At 36.2% G+C, this 13,456-nt stretch overlaps 1 protein-coding gene and 1 long non-coding RNA gene across 3 annotated transcripts in view; both read left to right on the plus strand.

Annotated features, from left to right (window-relative positions):
- Positions 1-13,456, plus strand: part of LOC134662437 (uncharacterized) — a 333,293-nt gene that overhangs the window by 21,568 nt on the left and 298,269 nt on the right. The window lies entirely within an intron of this gene.
- Positions 12,519-13,456, plus strand: part of LOC134662453 (uncharacterized) — a 167,563-nt gene continuing 166,625 nt past the window's right edge. For both annotated transcript variants that reach the window (XR_010098072.1, XR_010098071.1), the window contains exon 1: positions 12,519-12,560. This is a non-coding gene — a long non-coding RNA (uncharacterized LOC134662453). The remainder of the gene's footprint in view (positions 12,561-13,456) is intronic.

Here is a 13,456-nt window from a genome sequence, read left to right on the forward strand (position 1 = left end):
AAAATCACGTTTTTATAACTTACATATTACTTTATAATATCAAATTTGACTTTTATCTCCTAGAAAGCTTGTAAAGAGATAAACTATCTTTGGAGACACGATCGCGTTGATTAGTCGGGCCTCCTCGTCGGCCATGGCCGGCTTGTACAAGTTTCGTGTCTAATTAAGATGTAGAAATAAAATTATTTCTTAAGTTTAGCATTATTTTTTTAATGAATTATCGAACGAAATTTACTTCGAAATATTAACGCGATTTAATATAAAATAAGCTAAATATAGACCTCGAGACATACGGAGAGGTTTCCGCAACTCGACTATACTGGCGCCGATCTTGCGTATGCTTGCGTAGAGAGGGGGTGTTAATCATAATATTCATATACCTACATGTGTCAAATAGAACAATGTGTTGATAATCGTTGTCTCCATCTGATATTTTAAGATTTATGATCAAAATAAATCTAACAGTGGTTTGCTAAGTTCTATGAGTTATTTATGGAGCTCATTGGTTTATTAATTTAATAAATCCAAAAAATAGGGACTAATTGCGACTAACAGGTCGGTTTGTAACAGAAAAATGTGGGATATTGATGTATATTCATTTATGTTTAGTCAAAAGTGACTCTATCCTTCATGCAGTTAACAAATAACTAATGACTTAGTCGTTCAAATTATACGATTACTTTAGTGTGACGTAACTACTTACCGTTTGTTCAAACATGTCGATCTAGCCTAGCCTAAGTTTTATAGCAATTCAATTCAAGAACAGGGGACAGCATCCGTTTCGCGCCGATAAATGCTTGAGATGAATGAAACGTTGCGTGAGACTACTATCTGATGGAAGTTGCGCCTGCGCTGGCATGGCGGAAGTTTTTGCCGTCACTGCGATGCGATCGTGTAAGCCACAAGCGAGCTTACATGCCTATTTGTCATTTTTATGACGTAATATGATTGCTTTCTGCAATGAAATGTAGAATCAGAAAATATAGAATGGACGAACTTATTATTACAATATAATTTTTATTTTTCAGCCATAAGTACATACCTATTTACCGAAATAGTATATACCATACCATATCAAAAACAGATGTTCTTATAAGTGAAGCTTCAGTGTCTGTATTGGAGGTATGTATATAGAAAAAATGTTTAGTTGATCTGTGTCTGAAAGACGGATACTCGTAGTTACAAAAATTCTAACACAAGCATGAAGTACCCAATGTTAAAAATAGTATACGAGTTATTAAAAAAAAAACAGATGAATGTAAAAAATCTTGTAATTTTTTTTAATTCGTAGTTAACCGTATGTCATTTCTGGGTCGTTCTCACACACAGTTTCATTATTCAAGCACAATCTGTAATGAATGTGTAGGTACTGTACCTCCCTTTTTTACAGCAATAAGAATTTGTTCCTGGTCGACGAGCGATGGCATCCCGCGGACTCCCGCGCATACCGCTCCATCATAAAATGTAAATACCGCAGATATTACTCCCATAAAGTACCGGGACAATAACAGATAACGCTGTACTACAACATTTTTATCAACCACCAGCCAGTGTGAATGATATCTTTTTCATACGCGCAACGGTACCGTTTTTCAGTCGCCCTTAAAAATTGTTTGGCGAATTATGCTTGATAAATACTTAATTAAATATATTGATTGCGCATTTATAAACTTTTCAGGTTTTTTGCAAGATGTTACGAACGTGTGTAAAATTAAATAAGAATATATGTACTCCAATCAAAGAGCAACCTTGTATCAAAACCACTGGTTTACTTGGGTATAAAATTGTTCCCTTATTTTACAAGAACATGAAAGTTTAAACATATTTTTATTAAAAATAAATATATTATTTGAAAGTAGTGTTTGTTTAGATGCGACATATACGAACTTTATGCAAAACATTGTCTTATTCTTCTAGTTACCACACCAATTAATTCTATGAAAACTAAAACTATAAGGATAAGGAGGGCTATACATAAAAACCTGCCTAATAAGTGTTATTGCGAGTTAATATATTTTCTATTTGCTGAATGTATGAAATGGCAATAAACACTATTCAACGTGTAAACGGGCTGAAGAAGTCTGAAGTCTGAAGGCGGCATCGACTTTACTATACCTCCTTTGACATTGTAATATTTCGCGTATTTGAAGTACTTTTATTGGAATAAACAATAATTGGTAAGATGATGGTCAATGACAGTATTCAAAATACGGTATTTCAACGCCGAAATACATTTAACAAACGCTATACGAGTATGGTTTTGCACGAAAAGTATGTTGCTGCATGTTGATGGGATCACTAACGCTAAATTTAACTTGAGACGTGAAAAGCAGACGCGTCGGCGGCTTTGCACGTCTTCGAGGAACCGATACCCCATTGTTACGGATTTTACAATCTACTGTTACACTGCCACGGTATGTTTGGTCTTGTTTTCATTGTAATGCATTTTTTGGTCTCAATTGGCGTTTTGCATTCAAAATTGGGGCAACTAGGGCAATAAGTAATCTCGGTGTTAGCACAGTGAATTGACCTTAAGAGCCAACAGGACTGGTCATTTCTCCATACAAACGTACTCGACTGTTTCCTCCGTGGGTTTTGAAGCTAGAGCAATGATTTTTTCAACACAGATTAATATTTTCAATATCTGTGTCGGACCGTTTTGCTTTTTTTGATATTTTTGTTTTTTAAGGCGCTAGAGCCCTTCAAAAATGGCCAAAATGGCCTAATTGACTATGCCGCAATGAGAGGCGTGCTATTCAAAACTGATATCAATTAGTCAAAAAATCAAAACGGTCCGACACAGATAATGTCATAATCATTTAGATTTCCAAATTTGGTTACTATTGGTTAAGTGTTGGAGGAGGAAACAGTCGAGTACGAAACCTCGATTTTTGATATTTTTACGCAGGATTTTTCGCCTTGTCCTTATCGCACTAGTTTTAGGAGCCGCTTCCGTTAGCGAGACGGGTATATTTACTTAAAATATTTTAATCTTAGCTCCTGTTGGCTCTTAAGGGGCTCCTGCATAATTGTAGTTTTTATTTAAATTTTTTGTACAAGGCAACTGTGTGACTTAAATCCTAAACAGATAGTTTGTCTCATTCTTTCCGAATATTTCACGAGGCAATCTGACTTTCACATAAGCCATATATTTTCGCGAGAATCTCGGAATTTTATGTGGTCTTTTTATTTACATAGGAGGACAATTTACGAGTCGATGAAACGCACTTAGACTAATTATTAAATAATTATTAGTACAATATTGAGGTGTGGTGTTTTTAATACCATTATTCATCGGTTTGTACCTACGTTTTAAAATTCCACATAGCTCCACATAGTTTGTTATTAATTAATAAAACATTAAAACAAGATATACCTTATAATAGTTTTCATTTACGTTGCATAGTATCCAGATAGAATTACATATTATGGTTACCTACTTACAACTGTAGACGCCAACATGTTTTTTTTGGTTCAATGATAACTACATTGTATAATATTACAGATTCGTTATTACATATCAAGTTTTGCATGTGTTCTCATTGTTTTAATAGCTCTCAACACGCACTCTCTAAGTCATTTTACTTACTTTCCAGTTCTTGTTATACTATTCGTACCATGATAGGTTTTATCAATCAACGAGCAACGACTCTCACAGTGCTATCGCTTAAGGACCTTAGTGCCTGAGGCATATTTCCAGCTAGGAGTTCCATCCTACCAGAAGTTGCTTACTTAACAAGCATTACTCAATGCAGTGTACCGAGCCAAATGTGTTATTAAATGCTATAACGAATGGTATAATCAAATTCTCACTTCACTCTATTTTCTGCTGCAATTTAAGGAATTAATAGGTAGGCAGTTTAGGAGATATCTGCATGCTATGCCTTGTTGGCTTAAATTAACTAGTTTGGCTGATACTAAGCACTGCATAATTTACGGTATTTATCATCATCACCAACAAAAAATGTAAGGCCAAAATTGTAGTATCAATGAGGTACGAGAGAGGAGCGTTAATGAGTTTTAATAAGGAATAACGACTTTGACTCGCTATCGCTTAGTTATCATCACGTATACCTACCTATACCTACGTATACCTGAGCCGACATGGAAAACTTACAGCCGTGATACCTCAGGTCATAGAAATAAGTCTAACTCTAAATATATCTCATAGACGTATTATAGTACGTATTCAGAACATTTCTCATTATATATATTTTTCAATTCATAAGAGTCTGATCGGACCACCAGGTTGCAAATAAGACGTCAGGCAAATTGAACCGAATCAGAGCGAAAGCTCGTGACGGCATTAGAACGAACGTTTGCGCGTTTCAAATAAATAATGCGATGCTGCGCCTGTGTTCGATATGCGGAGTCCAGCGCAAACACACAGGGTGATGTTACATTTGTGTTTAGCAGCTTAGATTTGTGATTACAATCACATAAAAGGTACATAAAAGATTATAAGATATATCTCATTTCTTCTTTTTCAACGTCATTGTTAATACCTAGATATAAAATTGTATAATATTCCTTCACATCAAATCCGACATTTGTACATAATGTATGAACGTATGATAATCGGTAGGTTTAGGTATGTGTATGATACGAGTATGACTCATGTAATAGACTCCGACCGGCCGACTCCGATAGACCGTGTGACTCCGGTTATATGCTATTTATGTAAAAAGTTTGTGTTTTATGAAGTTATGTAAGAGTAAACCCCATGTAGGTTTTAATCCAGCAAAAATCAATCACTCTCTAAACTGTCCTAAAAGCTCAATCACACAATCGGTCAGGCCCCCCGTTACATCGCTTTCCCCGGTGGTCCAATCTTCAGGATGATTAAATTAGGGTACAAACGGATATAACATGCGAAATGATATACAATGAACCCGGGCCGATTGAGCCGATTCCGCATAATGAAGCAATCAAATAGTACCTACCCTTTGTATCGCCGAAGCCCATGCAGATTGCAGTGAACACAAACTTACGAGTGCCAGTCTGAGATCGAGACTAATAGAGTATGTTCGGAAAGGGAAGAGTCGTGGAATGTATGGGGCCCAATACATTCCACGACTCTTCTCTTTCCGAACATACTCTAATCCTGAGTTGGACGATATCGAAAGATACCATAAGAAACAATAAGTGCGTTATGCAATGCAAGTACATACTTTCATTAAAAAATATAATAATATATGGAACTGAGTCGTATTAGCTAGATCGCCGAAAAGTAAGCTTTAAGTAGTTACCTACATAAATAAACAGTATGTTGGCGTAGAGGATTGATGTTTCATTTCAATGATGTAAAAAATAACACTGATGAATATAAATATGACTTGGACTTACCCATCAGGTTTACCTACGTAATTCTCGGTTGCATTTTAATTGTTGTTTGTTGTAATAATTTTGCATGCAGCTTGAATAGAATTCTAAATTCTGACGAACCGTGACAGACTTAAACGTTTGCGTTTAAACATATCCTAACAAAACGTGGGCAAGTTTTGCATACAGTAATCCGGTCGGGGCGTACGTCGTACAAAAAATTGTTGCATTTTTAAAATCCTTTCCAAACGTAAACATTCGACGTCTGAGGGAAATGGAGCCGTCTTTTTGCGATTTTGAAAGGGATTTTTAAATAGGAAGAATTCACCGTATATTCATGGTTGTTAAATATTGATAGCGTCTGCGCCGTAAGTTATTGCGCGAAGTCTCAGATATGAGGCCATCACTGATATTGATTTACTTCGATCTCACGGCCGATATGTTATTATATCACCGTCCGGCCGTCCGTTTGTCCGCGACATTGTCAATAAGGCGCCTTTGTTCACACAAAAATTTATAAGTTAGACGGTCATCCATTGAAAAGCCGACTGAACACTACAATACGTATTTTTTATTTTATAACGATCATATTCTGACATGCGGTCGAGATGTGCCGAAGCGTTAAAGATTTATATCAAAATCTTTAGGCATCCAATTATCCATTTAAACAAATGGCGTGTTTTGTATTATATTTAGGTACTAATGTATGTTTTTAGACGTTGCTTTTATTTTGTGTATTTAAGTCATTGAAAAAAACCTTTATTAGTTGTTATCTCATATTATGGAAGCGGGAGCGTTGCCTAATGTGTCTAATCAACAAGTAAGAAAGTAATTTATGGTGGGTAATAAAACCACTTAAAATAGAAAAGCTTCCATACTGATGCTGGCAATTGTTAATTCAGTAACTATCTACATACCTATACGCTGTAAGCATCTTCTGCTTTAAAGGAATCATTGTAGATACGCTTCTGCTATATTTCTATTAGCAAATCCAATAAATTCCAGTGAATTGATCAGCAAAGAAGTCGTAAAAATATAATCACACGCTCGATAACACACAAGGAGAAATCCTAAAATCACATTCACTTTTACTCTTTAGTGTCTGTCGGAATAAGAAGTCGTTTTGTAAAGTTGTAAGTATGTTTAGATTTCCATTGCACATAAGACTTTTTATTGAACAGCGTATTGTCTGCGTGAGTCCCGCCCAGAGTCCCAGCGGTATCTTTTACTGCCGTTATTGTCACCAGGAGAATGTACGGTACTAATTTTATTTATTAGCATCTTTTTATTACACGTCAAATTGCGGAATAGTAAGTGTCTGTGCGTGGGCGGTGCGCTTTTGTGCTGCGGTGTGTCAAATCGATTTGTTTACTTCTTTGAGGTTGTCCCCGATGTGCTAATGAACCGTCCTGCAAAACTCTGGTGGTTTAGAAATTCGAAAGGTAATAGCACTATGTAATAGATATTTAGCTCAATTGAACAAGTGATCTAGGAAAAATATAGAAGAAAACACCAGAAAACCATCGCGGGTGTGAAATTTCTGACAAAAATTATTTGGAGGACATCAGACAGCAGAACTGGATTTACGAAAATCTAACTATTTATGTACATATTTAAATCTAAGTATGGAGTAAATGTACATACAAACGCGTGCCTAATAATCTTTGTTAGTCGCTTACACAACGGTTATAACGACCACCAACTGCTATCTTACAATGGCTTGTTAAGTGCGACTTGGGTGATGTAATAGACACCCCTGTTTTAAACTTTTTAACACCTTGTACTGGGTCAATAAGTCGATAATGCCCGTTCCCTATTAAAGCCCATATCGGTTTGGTCAGTGACTGGCGACTTGGAACCGCCCTTAGATTCATGACACACGGTCGGGCAGAGTGAACAACAAACAGGGAAGGTGCTGGATATTTTATGTAAGTAAAAATGTTATTCAAGACGACATGACTAAGATACTTTCGGTAAGAATTAATACAATAATGACTCGAATGCTCATAATAAATATCAAGACTTTTTTCAATACCTAAAACTGTTTTTAGCGACCAGCATTTGTCTAAATCACAGATTTATTTAAATTAGGTAAATAAAAATTGTATATCAACCAATTACATAATTATAATAAAGTGACTGGCTAAAGTGCCACACAAAAATGACTTGCTGCTATAGAAGTCGATGTGTGAAGTGTTTAACATCTGCCTACCCCGTGCATGCGTAATCAAAATAAAAATATTATTTTAGTAGATTTATTCGATAGTGGCCGGCAGATGTGTCGGTGCGTTCTTACTATTTTTGTTGGTCCTTCATTGTGTTTGGGCAAGGGTCTCAGAGGGTCAATATCCACTATGGCTTCCGTTCGATATTTGGTTTATTTCTTGTTTTGTCTGTAAACATCTTAAATATCCCCCCGTCAATCAATAAGCAAGGGTTTCGCATGGCTTTCTCTGTTTATGTATAATCCGGTGACTTAAGCCTGGTTTTGCAGTATTAAATTGATTTCATGCTAGTGGTTCTGCTTATTTATCCCCTTCATTCCGACGTCCATTTGATTCAGTTAAGTCACGATATGAGAGATGGGTTCCCACAGCGCTATTGCAAATGTACTTAACTGTCAATTCATAGGCCGAAGCCGTCTACATGGAAAATGTACCTACTTAAGTTAAATTAAATCTTTATGTACAGTCTTTACGTAATCCTTTGTAATATGGCGAAACATATAAACATATCTTTGACGTCGACTGTACTTCGCAATTCCTAAAAGTTGATTTTTTTTCTATAATAGGTATGGATATAGGTACTTAAAAGAAAAATATTGTGGTACAGTATACGTATTTTGTTTTTTTCCTTAATTATACCTATTATTTAGCAAGTATGTATCTTATACCTTTCAACGAGCAATTCTTGTATATATATTATAAACTGAATGAAATATCATACACTAAAGAAAAAGTGACCAAGTACACCGGTGGCTTAGGCGGGCATCGAATCCGCGTCTTCAGCTTACGCGGCTAACGTCCTGACTACTACTAGGCCACCCGGCCAAGGCGATACCCGTCCCAAATTATCTGATGTATGCTATCTTTGAAAGGCTAGGCGCTACCATAAGTGCAGTAAGTGCACCTGCAGTTGCCATCGAAATATCACCTTTACTCTTAACTATGTACTGCATCATTGTCGAAATTAATTGCCTAAATCTGTTCAGTATCGTAATTTAAACAGCCATTGGTTGATTCAGAAAGAACTTGTGAATGACCAGACCAGCTATCATGGTCGCATTTTTATCACTTGTCATGCCATGCGTCACTTTCGCACTTACATATTTGTTAGAACGTGACAGCCATGGTGACAAATGATAAAGAGCCGGCCATCTTAGCCCTACAGGTAATACGTGCTCCCAATAATGGAGTCCTTGGAGCGGCGCCGGTACTGCTGATCGGATTATCACTATTTACTTCTTGTCTCGCGCCACCGCTCCACTTATCTCTTTAATGTTTAAATTAATTTAAATCGACCTTTGGAGCATGAAATTCCCAATCCATTACGCATGGGACAGGTTAATGCGACGCGCGCGCCGTAAAATCCGCGTATTCCCAACATACTGGTCACAGGTGGCAAATTCTTGAAATAGAAAAATCGCCGGCACATCCTACTAGGGTATATTTTTCCACTTCATTACTACCCGTAACGAGCTGATTTTTCACTTTAATATGCTCTTAATTAAGCGTATTCGTTTGAGTTGAATGATGGTGGCTTATCGCGCGTCTAGGTGTTAAGGACTAATTGATAATTGAAATAAATGGGTTCCTCTTGGCGCGGCTAATAGCGGCTCGGTGTGAACGGTGCATAATCAGTAACCACTTCTCAGTTGTCGAGGGTGACGATAATACCGACCGAGGCTGGAGAACCTGCTCGCTAACAAAACCAGAGATTACGTGCAATCTCATTACCGACGGGCCTACTGGGCGCTTAATACTCAAGTAATACTTACAGGAATACATTTTAATTTTCCCACCCTCTCGTTAATACGTCGGTCGAGCCTCTTTTTTTAATTTGAGGTGTATCATAAACCTTATCATTAATTGCATACGAGTAGGGTAATATTAAATTATTATTCTCCTTGGAGAACCTTTCATACTCTCAAACTCTGCTAGTCTTATAGGTTATAAGAATATACTTAAAGTCTATTTTTTTATTCCGTAGACAGAAATGACAGTTAATAGTATGAACATGAAATGTCATTTCATACTATTAACTGTCATTTCAGTCTACCGAATAAAAAAATTGACTTTAGGTAAGTATTTCAATTGTGAGTAACTCAGTATTCTGCGCTAGACCACAGGAAAGCTTTGGTATTGATATCTATATTTCATGGATGACTTTTAACTTGATTAACGGCAAGTGGTCGATAAATACTCAATTGACAATCTCGCCGGCGTGGCGAACTGGCGACTGCATAAATGGGTGCGCGACGGGTGATAAAAAACGATAGCCACTTTAGTATTAAATATCACAAAAGCGTGGCCATATTTTCAAAATAATTACGTCAATAATTGGCACGCAAGTATAGAGTCCCTCGTAAGAGTTCGTCTCATTATTCGCGTCGGGATTTTACCACCAACCGCGGCAGATTAATCGTTTTAACTACACCATAAGTTTATAATCGGCCGTGGAGCCGCCTTGTGTCAATTACACTGCAAAAATACAACTGTCTATGATTCATGCAGTGCAGCTCTATCTTGTGTGAAGATAAGTGAAATCCGTTATCACCATCGTCTGATTAAATTTCGCGAGTTTTTTTAACCAAAAGGAACAACGAATTGAGTATTGAATAATTAAACAAGTTGTTACAATTAAGGATAAAACACAGTCTTCAGTACTTAAATTGTGTGTGCAAAAAAAGTACAGGTAGTTTTTTAACGGATCGTACGATCAAATCATAGGAATAAAAGAACGTTAAAGCCATTAAAGATTTAGTGACAACAGTGGAACTCAATGGGAAATCCATCAATTCTCAATAGTTTCAATGAATAGACCGACCCCGATCAAAGTTTCAAAGCGCCGCGTACAAAAGCGTTGAAACATTGAATCATATCTAAGATCAGTCTTTATAACAGAGATGAAGACTCTCACTTTCAATGTTAAGAGTTCAGTACATATGCCGGTGATATTATCGGTCAAGGCTAGTGAAAAGACTTGACGATTAAAAATTGCGATATTGAACTTGTGGTCATAACAGCCAAACATGGGCGATCCCTTGTGGCTACAAGGTTTCGTGATAACGATCGGAGGTGTCAAAATATTAGGATTTATAAGAAAACTGAGAAAAGTAGATTTAAGAATTGTGTCCTTTCTTTGAATTTATTGAGTTTTGAATTTGTTTTGCCCCGCAGCAGACTATCGATCTTTACTTAAAAGAGATGAGTAAGACACATCAGAATTATGTTAATTTTCGATCAATATAACTTTTTTCCTAATAAATATACACACGCCTCTAATTTTTGGCTAATTACTTGATGACCACTTTTGTCGCAAGGCTGACGTTGCAATGTCCAAACAACGGCAAGATAAACAGTCTCGCATCAATTTAGTTTTTACACCTCCTATTCGGAAAAGAGCTTTTTCTTCCCTGCTAGGAGGGATCAAAGTGGCACTTTACCTCCCTGCTAGGAGGGAACTAAGTAACACTTTTCTGTTCAAGCACACTATTTTTACATTTTTTTGCACATTATTTTTTTAGCTTAGATAATCTGTTTAAGCTTCAGATTGTGTCAACACTAAGATTTTTTTATTTTCCTCATAGTTGATGTGAAAAGCAGTATGTGTCACACGGTATCAAAATTATTTCGTCTTGGGCGTTAACACTTGAATCCCTCATTACGCTCAGGATTCTACTTAGAATCCCGAACGTAGTGAGTAACGTATCGCTTCATTCAGGATTAAATTTAAGTACGCCCTTGACGGAAATATATCATTTTGATCCCTTGTAACACAAACTACCATTTACGCCTGACCATCGGTATCGCTGAGATTGTTAACACCCCTTTGTTACATTAGATTAAGATACACCTTTTCCAAATCATAAACCAAAAAAATCTTAATATAAACATAATTCACAGACCAATGAAATCTGGTATAACTAATCCGAGTGTAGTATATTTAACAAGCGTCGGGAATATGAACGGATATGATAGGTGATAGAACTGGTTGGTGCTATACAGCGAGTACTGCAAAATGAAACTTCAATTTGAGTAGTATTGCGTGTTATTTTTTTGTAAGAGAGACCAAAATCCGTATTTTTGAAGTGAAAACTTCTTTAGCGGCGCTGGGCACTTTTTGAGGTGGGGAAAAAATGATAAACTCGAGACAGCGTAAGGCGATCACGTGGTCGTAAGGGGCGTAAGGTTTAGATGGCCACTCATAATTTAGAAGGCATTTAAATCAATAAAGAAAAACTTAATGTTATTTGACATTTATGTTGCGGACTCCTTTTCAAGACTCTATGTTCAAATAATTTGACGTTGTCATGGCATGGCAGTAATATGTAAATAAACATGTCAATGAAAAAGTGTGATCTTATTTGAGAATGATAATAATATATAATAAATAAATAGAATGCCTCCGCTAAACGTATGTATCGTCTTACCGGGCGTCGGTAACATAGTGAGGTGAGTTTTCACTTCTATCGGCACTCCCGGAGTACAACCGTTGTTGCTTGTTAGGGTTCCGTAGCCAAATGGCAAAAGACGGAACCCTTATAGATTCGTCATGTCTGTCTGTCTGTCCGTCTGTCTGTCCGTCCGTATGTCACAGCCACTTTTCTCCGAAACTATAAGAACTATACTGTTGAAACTTGGTAAGTAGATGTATTCTGTGAACCGCATTAAGATTTTCACACAAAAATAGAAAAAAAACAATAAATTTTTGGGGTTCCCCATACTTCGAACTGAAACTCAAAAAATTTTTTTTCATCAAACCCATACGTGTGGGGTATCTATGGATAGGTCTTCAAAAATGATATTGAGGGTTCTAATATCATTTTTTTCTAAACTGAATAGTTTGCGCGAGAGACACTTCCAAAGTGGTAAAATGTGTGTCCCCCCCCCCCCCCGTGTAACTTCTAAAATAAGAGAATGATAAAACTAAAAAAATATATATAATGTACATTACCATGTAAACTTCCACAGAAAATTGGTTTGAACGAGATCTAGTAAGTAGTTTTTTTTTTATACGTCATAAATCGCCTAAATACGGAACCCTTCATGGGCGAGTCCGGCTCGCACTTGGCCGCTTTTTTAAACTTATGTATAAGTCAATTCATAAGGGCCTATACTAACTACCCGCGGAATATGTGGTCGTATCAAAAATACACGCTGTACTTATTATATGCCTGGTAACGAAATAATTTTTTTGTATCTTTTTGTATTTTTTTGTATAGTGTACCGTCGAAGTGGCACCAAATAACCTATCTATACAGATAATACATTGACATATATTATCATTACATATATACATATGTAATGATAATATATGTCAATGTATTATTATCTCATCCTTAACCGTCTTGGCTCTGCTGTAAGCTTATTGTCAAGTTATTGAATAAACTTATCTTCATTTTTATACTACGGTATACGCAATGGCAATACTTACAAAAAAATAATTAAATGTAAATTATATATTTTTTATAGTGCATGGTTGTCTGTGTCCAAAAAATAGAAATTAATATGTTTGTAAGTACGTATAACACGTACAAACATATTAATTACACGTACGTAATATGTTTAGTTTAGAGTATTTTAATTTAATTTAATATCTGGAATGTAATTTCAATTTAATGGGTTGATACCTTAATAAAAAATATATTTTATTACTATAACTGCCATAGGTTAACCGAAAAGTGATGGTGTAAAGTTCGTTAAAATTGTAATTCTCTAATACCAGTTACTAGTTAGTACCCGTAAACCGACATCAACAAGGGTCAGTAGTACCTATTCACTGGCAACACGTTTATTTGCATACGGGTATAACGCTTTTACTATCTTCGACCGATTCATTGCAACAACGGTCTGAATATATGTACACTCGAAAACCTTCCAATTGTTTTTATTACTTTTAAGTTAATTTGGTT

This window comes from Cydia amplana, chromosome 3, assembly GCF_948474715.1.
Source record: "Cydia amplana chromosome 3, ilCydAmpl1.1, whole genome shotgun sequence".
NCBI classification, from domain to species: domain Eukaryota; kingdom Metazoa; phylum Arthropoda; class Insecta; order Lepidoptera; family Tortricidae; genus Cydia; species Cydia amplana.